This window comes from Mercenaria mercenaria, chromosome 12 (genome assembly GCF_021730395.1).
Source record: "Mercenaria mercenaria strain notata chromosome 12, MADL_Memer_1, whole genome shotgun sequence".
NCBI classification, from domain to species: domain Eukaryota; kingdom Metazoa; phylum Mollusca; class Bivalvia; order Venerida; family Veneridae; genus Mercenaria; species Mercenaria mercenaria.
In genome coordinates, this window is record NC_069372.1 from 26622027 (window position 1) to 26637443 (window position 15417).

Below are 15417 nucleotides of genomic sequence, written 5' to 3' on the forward strand. Positions count from 1 at the left end.
TATATTCAGCCAAACTAAGAGGACCAAATGGGACCAAATGGTCCTAGGCCGCTCACTTTAAGAAGATCTGGAATAAACTGACTTAAGGTCGTTCAGCACTTTTGGATAAAAAAAATCTAAAATGTAAAATTTGATTAAACTCCTAATTTTTAAAACTTCAGAATATACCTAGAAAATTCAGCAAATAAAATGGATAGGATCCTGTGCTTGATTTTTGTTTTTTGCTCATATCATTTTCGCGAATAGAATTTTTTCTACAATGTAGATTTTGATGAAACTTCGTAAAGTTTTAAATAAACATATGGCCTATAATGTGATGGAACAAAATGTATAGGTCCGTGTGCTTATTTTTGAAATACTTGACCATGATTGAAGTGAACCGAATAATTCACGTCAATTTTGATACCCTATTTTGAATTATTGAACATGTCATATGTTTTAATATCATATTTTGATTTTAGAAATATAGTAACATTGCCATTTTGATAAATGTACTCACAGGTTGTTATTAATTCATAAAATGATTCTCATTTCCGTACGCCGAGGCCAGGCTTTATTCTACGTTTTGACGTTACGCCATCACTTCCGGTTTATCAAACGTGCAGAACTACCTTATAGTAAGTAAGATATGGAACAAAACATGGCAAAGATGTTCCCGTTTTTGAAGAATTTAATGCAACAAATTTTGCATGAAATTACTTTAAGGTATCCTTAATCCCAAAAGAGGAGGAGACACGCTATATCCGCCTTTGAACCTCCTATTAAATCAATTTTTAAAAAGGGGAGATAAAATGTCTTTAAAAAAAATCCTTAAAATTGAAACTTATCTATATAGTAATGTTACATATGATATAAACATTGCTAACATATCACCAGCATAGGCAGGCAACCATTTGGTATTGACAACTATACAAAGTTACTACAAAATACACTTATTTCACAACATACATACTAAAACGGGAGGTAATCAGATTTTACTGTTTGTTTAATTTCAAAACTGCGTGTGAAAAGACATTTCTTATGAAGAAAGCATGAAAGTTTGTATTTAATTAAGTGTTATAAACTATACTGGATCTGAAATGGCCAACATTTGCGATTTGTTGGTTTGAAGAGACCAAAACATGAGGCCCAAGAGGGGAACTATCTTTTATTCATTTCAATTAAATATATCGAGAACAATTTCAAAAATAATTATTCATAAACTTAACCAATTATAACTCTTATCACAAAATACATTCAGTTATATTTTTTACAATTTCAATATCACGGGGGAGGAACTGTTACACGAGACTCGGTTGTGGAGGATATCATCTTACAGATTTAGGATGCTACTGTTACAGTATTCCTGGATAACGTTAAAGCGTTCGCAGGATGATAATAGCTGTTGTTTTTTTTTTGTTTGCCAAAGAAATGGTAAAGATGTATCTCTTTTTTGCAAAAAAAATGTATTTCTAGATCAATGATATGCATGTCTGTTGAGACATGGCTTAACCTGCGAAACACAGTATATTGATGTCAAACAAGCGTTTTATGACAAAATTCGAAATTTTGATAGAAAATTATCTAAAACAATTTGATTAAAAGATATTCCAGCCATATTTCATACTCATTTGCATTGATTAAAACCCTTTTCAGGCATTGACGTATAATATGAGGTAGAAAAAAAACTGTTGGCCTAATTTTTCATGGTTTTATAGAATGTTGCAGTTTAGCAGAATATGTTACAGTCGTTGGGTGCTGCTTCTGAATGTGTTACAGATTTAGGGTGATACTTTCTTCTTCTTCATGATTCTGTTGTTAGATGTAAATACTGCTAAACAACATTTATTTTGTCATCTGAGGAAGTCAGACATGTACTAGAGAGGCGTTGCTGTAACGACGTTTAAAAACACAGGAAAGAAAAACTAGAACATTCCACCTAACGGGAGAAGATGTCGGTTGTGATATGTCAAGAATCACATATGATAAACAGTTGATGATACAAGTTATGCAGAGCAAAACTACTATCCCTTTTCCATGCAAATTGACTGATGATCATTTGAACAATCTCTAAATACATCGGTTGTTAAATTTTTTCATAACCTTTTAATAAATCACCAGAGATACCGCGAAGCGATATCGAAAAATGTTCTAAGTGTTTCTTTATTTATTTATATTCACATAGATTACTTTCGTTCAAATCTAAGAAGACAGAGAGTTACTATGGTTATAAGGTAACTCCTGATTTTTGAACAACCCAAATTTAATGTCCTCGTGGTCACGTTTACACAATGCCAGATGGTGGGCATTTCAGTTCTGAGACATGCCTTCAAATGGTTCACAGTCCTGAAAAGCCCTTGACACCGGCATACATACAAAGACAAAGACGCATATATTTTTGGATGAAAATCCTGAAACATTATACATTTTAACTATGAGTTGCGTATAAAATCCTCTGTTTAATGATATAGGCTCCTAACTGTGACTAAACAAATTCAATGCTTCAGATTAGCCAATTTAATTGTGCATGCTTGCCAGATCTTCATTGCGCAGATGCACACCTGCCTGTAGGCTGCTACGTGCCTGCAAGCAGACTATGATTCGATGGTTGTTCCAACAGTAAATACTAATACATGTTTAACAAAAAAGAATCGTTTGTTATTTGAAATAAAGTTTTATTGCACATGTGCGAGTTGTCGTTAGGAAAGCCAATTAATTTCTTAAGTTCTCCATTACCGATTCCGGGAGGATATTTTCTTTTACGCATATTAGTAATTGAAATCGTTGTTAAAGACACGCATTGCCAAGCTCTTCTGAAGCTAGGACACATTGTTTGCTAGCATAGTACATGTAGCATAAACAGGTACTATTTATAAAAGATCAGCCTATTAAAATGCAAACGACGATTCAATGCGAATTGGTGATTATGGTATTATATACATTGGATATAGAACACTAGCTTTCCATTGAAAATGTTTATATCATTTTATCATATATAGATACTGATTTTGAATTTCGAAATTAGAGAAAAAACGCACTTGGTGTAATATATTTTTTACATCTTACAAAAAAAATCCCGCATAATTCATGATATCTAAATTTTATTTACTATCCTGGTATTGTATATTGTTAAAATGTATTAAACAATATCGTCCTAAATCTGTAACACACCCAGATGTAGCACCCCACAACTGTAACATATCTAGCTAAACTGTAACATTTTATAAACCACGAAAAATTAGACCCACGATGATTTTTCTACCTCGTATTATAAGTGCACGCCTAAAGAGGGTTTTTTATCGATGCAAATGAGCATAAAATATGGTTGAAATACATTTTAATCAACTTCTTTTAGATACTTTTCTATCAAAATTTCGAATGTTGCCATTAAACGCCTAATAGACATCAATATACTGTGTTTCGCAGGTTAAACCATGTCTCAACAGACGTACATACCATTCATCTGGGAAAACAATTATTACTTTTGCAAAAAAGAGATAAATCTTTACCATTTCTTTGGCAAACAAAACACCGACAGCGATTATTATCCTCCGAATGTTGTAACGTTATCCAGGAATACTGTAACAGTACCATCTTAAATCGGTGACATGATATCCTCCACAACCGAGTCTCGTGTAACAGTTCCTCCCCCGTGAATATACATAACTCAGGAAAAATAACATGAGGTCCTTAAAAGGGAAATTGTTAAAAAATTCATTTTAAGGGCAAATAAGTTTATTTCAATCGTTAAAAGATTATATTACTGAACTTAACATAAGTAAAAAACAGAATTAATGGATCTTATGAAAAATATATCAATAGAGTAAAAACATATTCACATGTTGAGGTCGAGGTTACATATATATCTGTATTTATTAGGGCAGTAAATTTACATAAAAAAAACCGAGTGGCCCTTAAGTGGATAATCTTTGTATGGCACATCACAGTATATGACATAATTATGTTTTCAAATCAAATGATTCATCCAAGATCCATAAAATAAAGGAAACTGATATTTACACCCTTTCAATAGATATCTAAGAATTGTCTTAGGTTTCCCAGTACTCCTCTAATACATTTGTTTGACAAATTTATATTTCTTAAACATGACTGTGTTATTGCACTGGAATGTATTTGGTTCTATAAAGTGTATATAGTAATCTGGTCAATCCAGATTCAACAGAATTAAACAACGCAAGGGTCACAATTAAGGTATACAAGCACTAATTAGAAAGCTGGCATGGAGAAAATCACGGTAGTCGCATGTGGTGCACTAACTGGTAACTTGAAAGAACATAACGATACATCCAGCACTTTATTATGCATCGAAGAAAAAGCTGTACTTGGTACACATTTGTTTGCCGCAGATGCATAAAAACAAATCTACAAAGGGATAATGTTACGAGCAACCAACACTGATACACACTGGTATTTTCTATACTTAAACAATTATTAGCTGTAGCTTCATTCGGCCTTCCAAACAGTTCTTTTACATGCTGACTAATTCCGTAGTAAGCAGTCTTTTTTTGGCATAAAAGCAAGATAGAGATAGAGATGGATTTATTTCTGCATACAATGTACAATTTCATGGCATCATATAAAACATACAAACAACAACGAACAAAATGTATGTTAAATACAACCATGTCATCAACATTATATAGCAAAGGATGACACAAAAAAAGAGATAGAAGAATCCCTTATTTCCATTGTGGTCCTTGGCATATAATAGGGTATGACATAGGAAATATATCACAGGCAAATAAGAAAGACTCAAACTTATCATAAAAATATTGAAAAACTGGGTTATATCAAGCAATCATTGCACTCATTGCAACAAAAATGACAACTAGAGGATTTATATTAAGAATCTTCAAGGTTAATATAACAATAAATTGGTAATAAAAATGTATCTACAAAATGAGGTTGCAAAATAATCACCTAATCTCATAAAAATACAGAACAAAAGCAAGAGCAGAAATCTAACAAGCAAAAACACATCTAAAACGTAGACTTAAAGCTAACATTCTTTATAATGCATTATCTGGTTATAATATTGTCTCAATATGTTTGCAAGGCATAGTATATCTTTACTTATGGTTATGCCGTGTTAAAAGATTCGAGAAGCGCACATGACAACTGGAAGGATAGGTTGTTCTATCACGCATAGAAATATCAAAATGAAGTCAGAGAATATATTTCCTTAAGCGATTAGACGTATTCAAAGCAATACCCTAAGAAATCTTCACGTAATATAGCAAATAACATTGTATCAAGTAGGTTGTAGACAAGTATTTATGGCATACATTGACATTGCTAATCCTGTAAACTGAAAATGGTCAAGAGAACTGGCAATTGGCTTTAGAATACATACAAAGGCAGATATAAATGTATCTGGCAAATCTGTGCACTAAGACACGTGTGCTTAGATATTGAAAGAGTTGTGACGCCTAAAATTAAAAGTTGTTTGTTTATGGTAACCTGATAATAACTTTCTTTCAACTTCTTTAAGTTCACGAAAAAAATTTGGGACATTACCTTAAATGAGCAATTATTCTAGGACAAATAATTGCGCTATCGAGAGGTAATCCTAATACTGTATAAGACAAAGAGCACATATCAGCTAAGGTTATAGCTAGGACGGCCTGCAATAGTCATTTTACATGTGCTTAATTAGCTGAACTGGATATACCGAGATGCAGATTATACTCAACTCTGACCCACAACTACAATGTTCTGAATGATCATATCTTTATTAGATACATGATATTACTATATAGGCCGATTTGAAACCTAATACAGAAAATACATTATTCCACTATTTGTCAAAAGGCTTAATACGCTAGATAACTGTAGCTCAGTATATCTTAAGGAGACAAATCGATTAATTTTTACTTTCAAATATTTACATCTAACACTGTTTGGCATTCTTTATTTCTGTATCATATTTTCATCTTAAACAAATATTTATATGTAACATTTTTGCATTCATTGGGTGTCTGCAGTGAATCACTGCACTTTAGAAATGTTTATAGTTATAAATTCTGTATATTGGTTCAGTGGGAGAAACCGTTTAATGGTAAAGGTGTTGTGAGATCAATAGGAAGGCCGTTGGTTCAAACCGTACAAAGGTTAATCTATCATACAATATCAGTGGTATTTTCAAGAAAGCGGAATTTAGACTGATTCTAAAACTTGAAATCTTAACCAAATTTAGATAAATTAGTATCATTGAATATAGTATAAGTTAGCAAAAATAAATACAACAAAACATTTAAAGTTCATATTGCATTTTCTTTTGTTATTAGGAAAGTATCAGGATGATGGTATGCTTTAGCTTGAAGTCGTCAATTGTCTTGAAAAAACATACTAAATTATTTTTACATGAATTTAAATTAGATATTGAATTACCAGACAATACACAAAATAACCCCTTCTTTAGCTGCTCTTTTGGATGCTTAATTATAATATTCATAGGAAAATCGGTACCCCATGTGCAGTATAAGTAATTTCAAATCGATTATATGAATTACAGTAAGTACGTATATGTGAACTTGATTTTTTTTAATTACCTCTAATGAACCTCAAAATGTAAGGAATGTTTAAATAATGTTTTGATATAATTAATTACTAAAATCAGTTTTGTTTACCCGAGTGATATAATATTTACACTTAAAAATAAAGTCATCCTGTAAATGAGAATTTTAAACAATTTACCCCCTTTTATGGCCTAATCGATGTCATTTGTCTGTGTCCTATATTTCAAATATGTTTAAAATGTAACTAAATTAATATTGTGTCAAGAATAATTTCTTATTTAGGTTATGAATTAAACTTTTGGATATTGCTTTAACAATATATGATTTAAATTACTTAAATTTAAGTCCCTCTTTGGGACCTCATCTTAAGCTTATTGAGGTTAGCGAACCGCGTGTCTCCTTTTTGGATTCAGCATACTTCAAAATAGTTACACACAAAGTTTGGCGCTACTTCACAAAATGACACATCTTTTTCCTATAACCTATACCACTGTGGGGAACCCACGTGACCAGAAGGTAAGATACGGAGTCCGATTTGTAAACAAATCGCAGGTATTATTTTTGGTCATAACTTTGTTAATACTTCATGAAACTTAATTTAATAAAGCAAACTCTCGGTGCTGGTAAGAAGCCAGATTAATTTGATATTATTTGCAACAAGTGCAACGGCATATTTTGCTGGTCTATTTCAAGGAGCATTTCACTTAAAATGGTTTAAATGCTTTGTAAATCACCCCAGGCTACAATTTATTTATGTCTAAGTAGCCCTCCAGATTATAGACTGACACACTAATAATTTTATGGGATAATATCGGTGATTCTTGCTAACAAGAAAAGCGCTATGGTCCGGATCCCTTCTTGAAGGTGTTCTGGTGCGGAGCAGTATTTCAACACTTCACATTTTAAGAACATATTCTGCATGAATTCCTGTAAATCTAAACACACTAAGTGATTTAGCACAGCAACGAAATTTGCCGTTGCACTTTTTGCAAAAAGTACCAAATTAATCTGGCTTCTTATCAACAAGAAATTAGCCAGGAGTTTGAAAACATCCATACTTGCCTTCTTCTACCTAAAAAGAGAAAATATTTACAGAAAATTAAGTTTATATTTTGTTTATAGTTGTATGTTTACCTGTATTAAAAACAATCTACACACATATCTCAGAAATGGTGAATATACTTGATGTATATGACTCTAAATCTAGCAGGAAATATAACCTTCCAATATATCTAATTAAGCATTGAGACTAGAAATGAGCTTTAGGATAAAGTTTTAGGTCCGTCTGAAACATTTAAGTTGACCTTTTTTTATGTTCGTTAGATAAATATCGCATAATGCAGTGGAAATCGGCCGAAAATGTGTTAATTGTCGTTTTGAATATGGCTTTGACTAGCCTAAAGTTATGTTTCCAAATCGAAAATACTCGATTTTAAGATAATCCATTTAACATGAGCATTCATGTAGGTTTTAAGGACACTTCCTAGATTCTTCCCCGGACATATTTTAAATAAAAAATTACAAATGTCTATTCAAATATATAGAATGTCAATTTCGTAGGTTATGTCAACATGTTCGTGTTAAAGGTAAAGGCAAGTTGAATGAATTAACTTATCTGAAATTGGTTTTCGGATACAAAAATCAAGACCGTAAGTTAAACATGTGTTAAGTTTTGTTTAAACATATTTTATTTTGAAATATTTTCAAAAAAAATGATTACAAATATATAATAAAGAATTGGAAAGGAAGCTTTGTAAGCTTAAGGTTGTCCTCTCCCTAAGGCCGGAATTGAATTTTATGACAGATTAAACTGATTTACAAATTTTCTTATGTTTTTTACTTCTTCAAATATGATATTACATCACTAATCCAAAGTAGTTTTTTAAAATTCAAAATTTGCATGAAATACTTTGATTTTTGAGAAGATCCCTCGTGTAATATATAAAAAATGTACAATATACACTTTTATACAGTTTTATCTAACTTTTCTTACCTACGGACAATTATTATCCTTTCTTACTGTATTCAGATCGTTAAGCACGGCATTTATGTTGTGTTAGTGTACTGTTTGATTTTTCTTTTAGAGCATTAAAATTGCAAAAAGTATCAATCAGGCATCTTATCAGCACCAAGAGTTTGTCCTGAAAAAAGATGTTGGTGTTCGTCTTTATTTCATGAAATTTCATCGACAAAGTTATGACCAAAAATGTTACCTGAAGTGAGCTGATTTGTTTACAAATTTGGCTCCGTATCCTAAATTCTGGTCACGTGGGTTCCCCACAGTGTATACACTACTTAAGATGTGACTGAAGAAACTGTGGGTTTTTTTTGTATTCTTGAAGGAAGAAACAGAGATGAATCATCCCGGCTATGCATCCTTAACCTTTAACCTGTTAATCTTAAACAATGCAATTGGGGTTATCTACTCAATGCAATTGTTGTTATCTACGACAATTAGCCAATTACACTACCAATTTTGAAGGGTGTAGGTTAAAGGCGGAAATGTACGGAAGCTGAGGTCCATTAGAAATATATTTAGCGGTTGTTCATATGTTTATATATTATTATACATGAATTATATAAATGTTGACATAATACTAGTTTTATAATTTTAATAAATCATTTAAAATAGATATATCAAATTATCAAAAAGACAGATTTCTTAATAAACGGATATTTACGTGTTTCTGAAGTATTATGATGTTATAGATGTACGTTTCCACTACTCTCAGGACAAATCTGATAGTTTCCGAAAACGGAAGTACGGTACAGGTACGCTACGGGGATAAGGATGAACCAACTCGCACGGTGTTAGTGTAAACATCGACTTGTCCGAAATAAAAAAAACTACTTCGAGCGCCTTTAAATAGATCACCAGATAAAAGCTAAAGAGAAAATGAGTGTTAAGGGAAATATTCAAATTCTATACAGTGTGCTTTCCTATGTGTGACATCCGCAGGTTCGCATTATTGATGTTGACAGAAGGAAATTATGCGAAACAATCTTCACTTTAATACCAATAAACGACAAAGCGTCTCGTAGTAAAGATAGGCGAGCATATTCTACAACAAATGAACCAACTCATATTAAAGATTGTTTAGTGCTGCATTATAAGAACGCCCAAACTGCACTTCACATTTGAACATTTTGCCCACACACAATGGTAGAGCTCAGATCAGCATTCAGTTAATCCATCATTGAACTGATTTTATCTGATATACTAATCATTTGGTTTACATGTTTAGGTCACTGTCGATTACTACTCCAGCAAATTTCTTGAAGGCGGAATGTTTTAACAATTAAGTTTTGGCCTAAATGCATGTTAAGTAGTATAACCCTTCATCTAACCCTTTAATTTTGTTGGCCTTAATCATTTTGTTATTGATTTGATAGAACGTTCATATATTGTTAAGAAATGTTAATTAATTTGTTTACCTGATTAGCATATTGTCGTTTTGCAAATATATTATTTCTTAAACAATCATATGTTTTGTCTATTTTATGTGTGGATAAAAACAGTAGTGATTGATTCTGCATCTGTTGACTATGGTTATATGTAAATGAGTACAAAATGAAAGTTTTGATTGAAAGAAAGGTTACTTTGTGAATAATTTGTATGAAAAGGGGTATTGTCTAAAATGATGTATCACAAATCGTAAACATTACATTATGTTTTCATTCAAAGACAAAATTTTAATAAAATAACGTCATAAAAAGTTGGAAGCATATGTTTACATTTAGATTATATCGATTTAGAATTCTTCCGACTATAAATTCCTTTTCTGGTCATTTTAAACTTGTCAACACATACGGGAGAGATGCCTCATTTTTTTTTGTTCTGTTCATTCTATATGTTGTATATTTCTTTCTTGTGAATAAGAACCAAAGTTCATATTTATGTAATAATCAATACATGCCGTGTTAATCTGAATTAAATACTTCTCTATACTTCTGCAGCGATATGCTACTTGATATAACTTAATGAAGAACAATGTAGAGTGGTTAATTTCACCACTATTTCACAGAAATAGGCTAAGGGGTAGCATATGAAATATAAAGAAATACAGACCCTTTCTAATCGTTCAAAATCAAAGAAGTTATATAAACTGAAAAAAAGAAATATTCCCCTAAAGAATACTTGTAGGGACATTTCAGAGATATTTTATTTGTACCGCCATGTACCATACAATTGTAAACTGTATGACAACATGCACATACAAAATCTTCTAGCGTAATACTTACACTTTTTCAGATGCCTTTCAAATTACTGCTTGCACATATTTATACTCCTTTAGAAAAGTATATTGTTAATAAAATTTCAAAATTACAGCTAATTGAAATATGCAATCTCATATACTTTTATTCACATCAATGCCTCAACTCATTTAGAAGCGGCTAAATAAAGAACGTATATTTATAAGTATTTAACTCATATTTCATTGTTTATTGGAGTCATTTAAAACATTTGTTTAGAACTCCATATCTGAAAGTAGCATTTGAGATAATGTTTTGACATGAACTTATGCAATCCAATGTGATCCCGATATGGTAAAATATTCGGAAATAAGGTGTGTTGTGTGTGGGGGGATGGGGCGGGAGTGTGTATGTTACCGGATGTGACCAAAGGAAAAACGACATTTATACGTTTTATGCAGGGTTCCCGAGAAGTACTGCTCCCAAAATATGTAAAATAAGACTAAATATTTCAAGTACTAGTTATAAGATTTACATCATCATCGTAATTTAGGAGGTAATATTTAGTATTAATTACATGGTTTTTGTTTAAAGTGCGTGTGAAGACTACTAGCCTCTATAAACTAAACACGACCATATGTTTCATGTCCTAATGTGATCTACCTAATCACACTCAAAGGGAATGTAAGGTGGGCATAAGCATTTTTTACATCACTAAGTACCCTTAAATGATTGCATTTGATGAAATAAAGTGAAATAAATAGTTCTGCTGAAGTTAACTGACTTTAAAAAACGGGGCTGCAAATATCACAACGTTTGGATGTACGACTGCTTACAGACATCGCGTCGTAATCTTTTTAGATTGCACTCGACATTAGTCATGAGACACTTTCATTAAGTTGCATACTAATATGAATATATGCCGTAAGATGCAAGTTTATAGTTAAAAAACGTTAGAGTAATGCAAAACTGAATCAGTGTTAAAGAAATACTAAACAAAACTGTATCTATATGATATAGAATAGCGGTTTAGCAGTTTCCATTTTATTATGCACTGCATAGGTGCATATAAAATACGCACTCTTAACCAATTAAAACAGGTAAAAAACATATATTCAAATGAACAGTACTAAGTCGTGATTTATTTCTTAAGTTAATCAAACTGTGTTTATATCTGACAAATGAATATTTTTAGATTAAATGAAAATTGCCATTAGAACATGATTTAATAACACAAAGCATGAAAAAGTCGCACAGAGTATTAATTGACCTAACATCCCAAAGGTCTATAACCATAGTGTAAATAATTGTCAGCTCACCAAAACAAAAATTATTCGGTCAGAATCTGTGTCGGCTTATTTTATTACGTTAGTTTGCAAAATATACAGAATGATACACAAATCATGACGTAACAAGAGTAAAACAAGTTTGTTAGATTTATAGATACATTTCACTTTTAAAATATTACATCTATGTTTCTATATAAATCACCTTGTTCAAAATTTCGCATTTTAGTAAGATATATTAAATACATTTTGGTTCAATTCATGCGCATCTGAGCTATGAACCGTGATAAATCAGGTGAAAAAAATACTCGACGGCCTTATTTATTTCTATTCTTACATGGTCATTGAAATATTTTGATAAAATTTTGCTCGGATTCATTTATCCAAGTAGTCATTAATCGGACGTCATGCGACCATCTGACGTCATAATAGACTTTATTATGCTATCTTACCGATCCGTTCGTCAACCGTTGTTTATCGCAGATTCTAACACGGCCCAGATCATTTTCCCAACTGAATATTGTGTATTTTTTATACAATAATACATTTTCTTGACGTCACAATTATTATGTCAATGTGCTAGACGGCATACAGTCACACAGGAAAAGAAATCAACAGAAAATAGGAAAATACGAGTATTTGATTGATGTCGTAAAAGATGTACTTTAAAGTTCTTCGTAACGTGTTAGAATCGAAATAATACATCTCATTAAGTGTTTTACTCTTGAATAAATTCATTGTTTGTTATTCGGATATGTATTATTATATCACTCGAGCTACGCCCCTTATTATTTAAATATACAGAGACTGACAACGTTCTTCTTTGTTTAACTGGCAACCAAATCCAAGTATGTTAGGATGTGCAATTTATTCAATGGTAAATCGCTCATTTCCTTATGAGATTTATTTATTAACTTCCACAATACTAAAAAATCAACGATATGACAATGTTTGTATTTTTCTATGAATGATTTCACTTAATTATTTTTTTTGGAACCATGAACCTTTGTTTGCCTGGATACTTGTAACTAAACACTATAATAACACTTTAATCACAGTAACGCGAAAAATATGCACAATATATTTCCATGTACCGATTACCTCCTTTGAATAGCGTTAACTGATGTTTTTAACGGAAAAATGATATATTCGATCGCGGGTAATGTCACAAAAATGTAAAAAGTGTTGTCTTAAGGGTTTTGCATTAAAAATAAATGTTATATTACACACGGTAATTTTTTCTTTATAATTTATTTTTTCTCTTTTATGACATACATCATACAAACACGTTACACTTGTTTTTGTACAATTCTGCAGACCTATTAAATAATAATAAAACAGAAATAATATCTTTGAGATACATAAAACAATTGCAATTATTTCCCGTTCAGCTTTGTTTATAAAATCGTTTTGTATGTCAAAAAAAAGATACATAAATGTATCCACTTTGCATGATAAGACGCTTAAATTGAGAAGAAAGTTAACACTATATAAGATATAAGTAGAGAGAAAAAAATAGAGTATACCCATGTGCGCTCTTGATTACCTTTAAATAGATTATTTCAAATATTTTTTCATGTATCTCAGTGATGTACGTGGTAAGGATGCATACTAAAGATTTAAGAAAGACAATTTCATTAAATGATAATCAGTTTTATTTTGCATGATTGCTATTTCTTTTTCTAGACAAATTCGGATATTTAAATAGGATAAAAACTTGTTGAAGACGGGAACCTTTTGTCTATTTTTCATTTGAAAAATAAAATATTTCATCCAAAAAATCATGAAATTTATGATATTGCTTTTTAACCCCGTTTGCACAATGCCAAAACTTATACATTCTAGATTGAACAGGCACGATATTCCCTTTTCTGCAAGAAAGTTACTAAGTCAATTCCACAAAATTTGAACATGATTACATTCCCAAAATAGATGTTCTATACTTTCCACTTGCATGTTACAAAAATCACATAAGTTTGTTCTAGACAATTTCATTTTGTACAAGTACTTATTTGTTGGAACTATTCCCATTAAAAATTTATACTGGAAGTTTCTAATTTTTGTGTCTACCGTTGCTTTAAAAATTTGTCCATAAATTTTGTTCCATTTTATGTTATTGTTTTCAACAATAGATCCCCATTTCTTTTCTGATTTTATTTCTGGTTTAAGTTTTACGTTTAATTGTTCGGTGTATAGTAATTTGTTTGGTGCTTTTGATAAAAAGGAAGGATTGATTGTGTATACAAACCACAATGAATACTTAATATTTTTGTTCTTTTCTGAAATATATTATTTATTTATAGTATATTCCAATTTTGCATTCCTATAAAGATAAATTATATAACAATTTCATCAGTTTTCAAAATAAAATCTAACTAACTACTAAGAGCACTTTTATCAAAATACCTGAAGTCGTTGTGCTTGAATAAACATTAGAGCAAACCTGTTTTTATTACTATAAATAGAAATATATTAACACAAAACACTTAAATCCCCAAATCTTAAAATTTTATTAAAACATTGAGCGAAATATGACGATTTAAAAAGAAATTTACTGAAAATATCCTTTTTATGAACTGTCTGTCCCTGACAAGAGAAGGTGCGTAAAGTCAATGTTTCTCGATGTCTATTTGACATAACCTTCAATCATTTTATGTTCATGGCTTGTATCTACTAAAATTTGAATGACTGATAAGCTGAGCTTAGATACCAGGGACAACGTCTTTGGATGCGCCGATAGTCAAAGCGGTTATAAAATGGTAATTCAGACTAGGCATACTGCAAGGTTCGGTTTTTACATGTTCTTGTATTTACTTCATAATGTTGTTGTTCTTCTTGTTGTTGCTCTGTAAGGCTAAAAGTACCTATTCTATGAATTTGACTTTCTGCTCTTTAAAGTAAAGTTAAGACTGCTTAATGGTTGCATAGAAAAAAATTCGACATTATATTTTTACAAGAAACACATTGTAATAATAATTACGAATCAATTCAGTGGGGTAAACAATGGGGTGGTGATTCTTTCTGGAGCAATTATAATAATTCTACAAGAGGTGTTGCAATTTTAGTAAAGTCAAAATTACATCTTAAAGTTAACAAGATTCATGAAGATACAGAAGGTAGATATATTTCAATTACTCTTCAATCAGACGAAAATAAATCCTACCGTTTCGCAAATATTTATGCACCAACTGTAGGGAGAATCCGCAAGGACATTTTTAATGAACTAAAACATAAATTAATAGAATATGACATCCCAATTATTATTGGGGGAGACTTCAATTGTGCATTGAATTCCAAAACAGAAAAAGTGCCATTTTTATGATAGCAACGCTCGAGCAGACGATGGTTTGTCAGAGATATTAGAATTAATGCGCGAGTTAGATCTTGAGGACATATGGAGAAGACGTAACCCGGCAGAA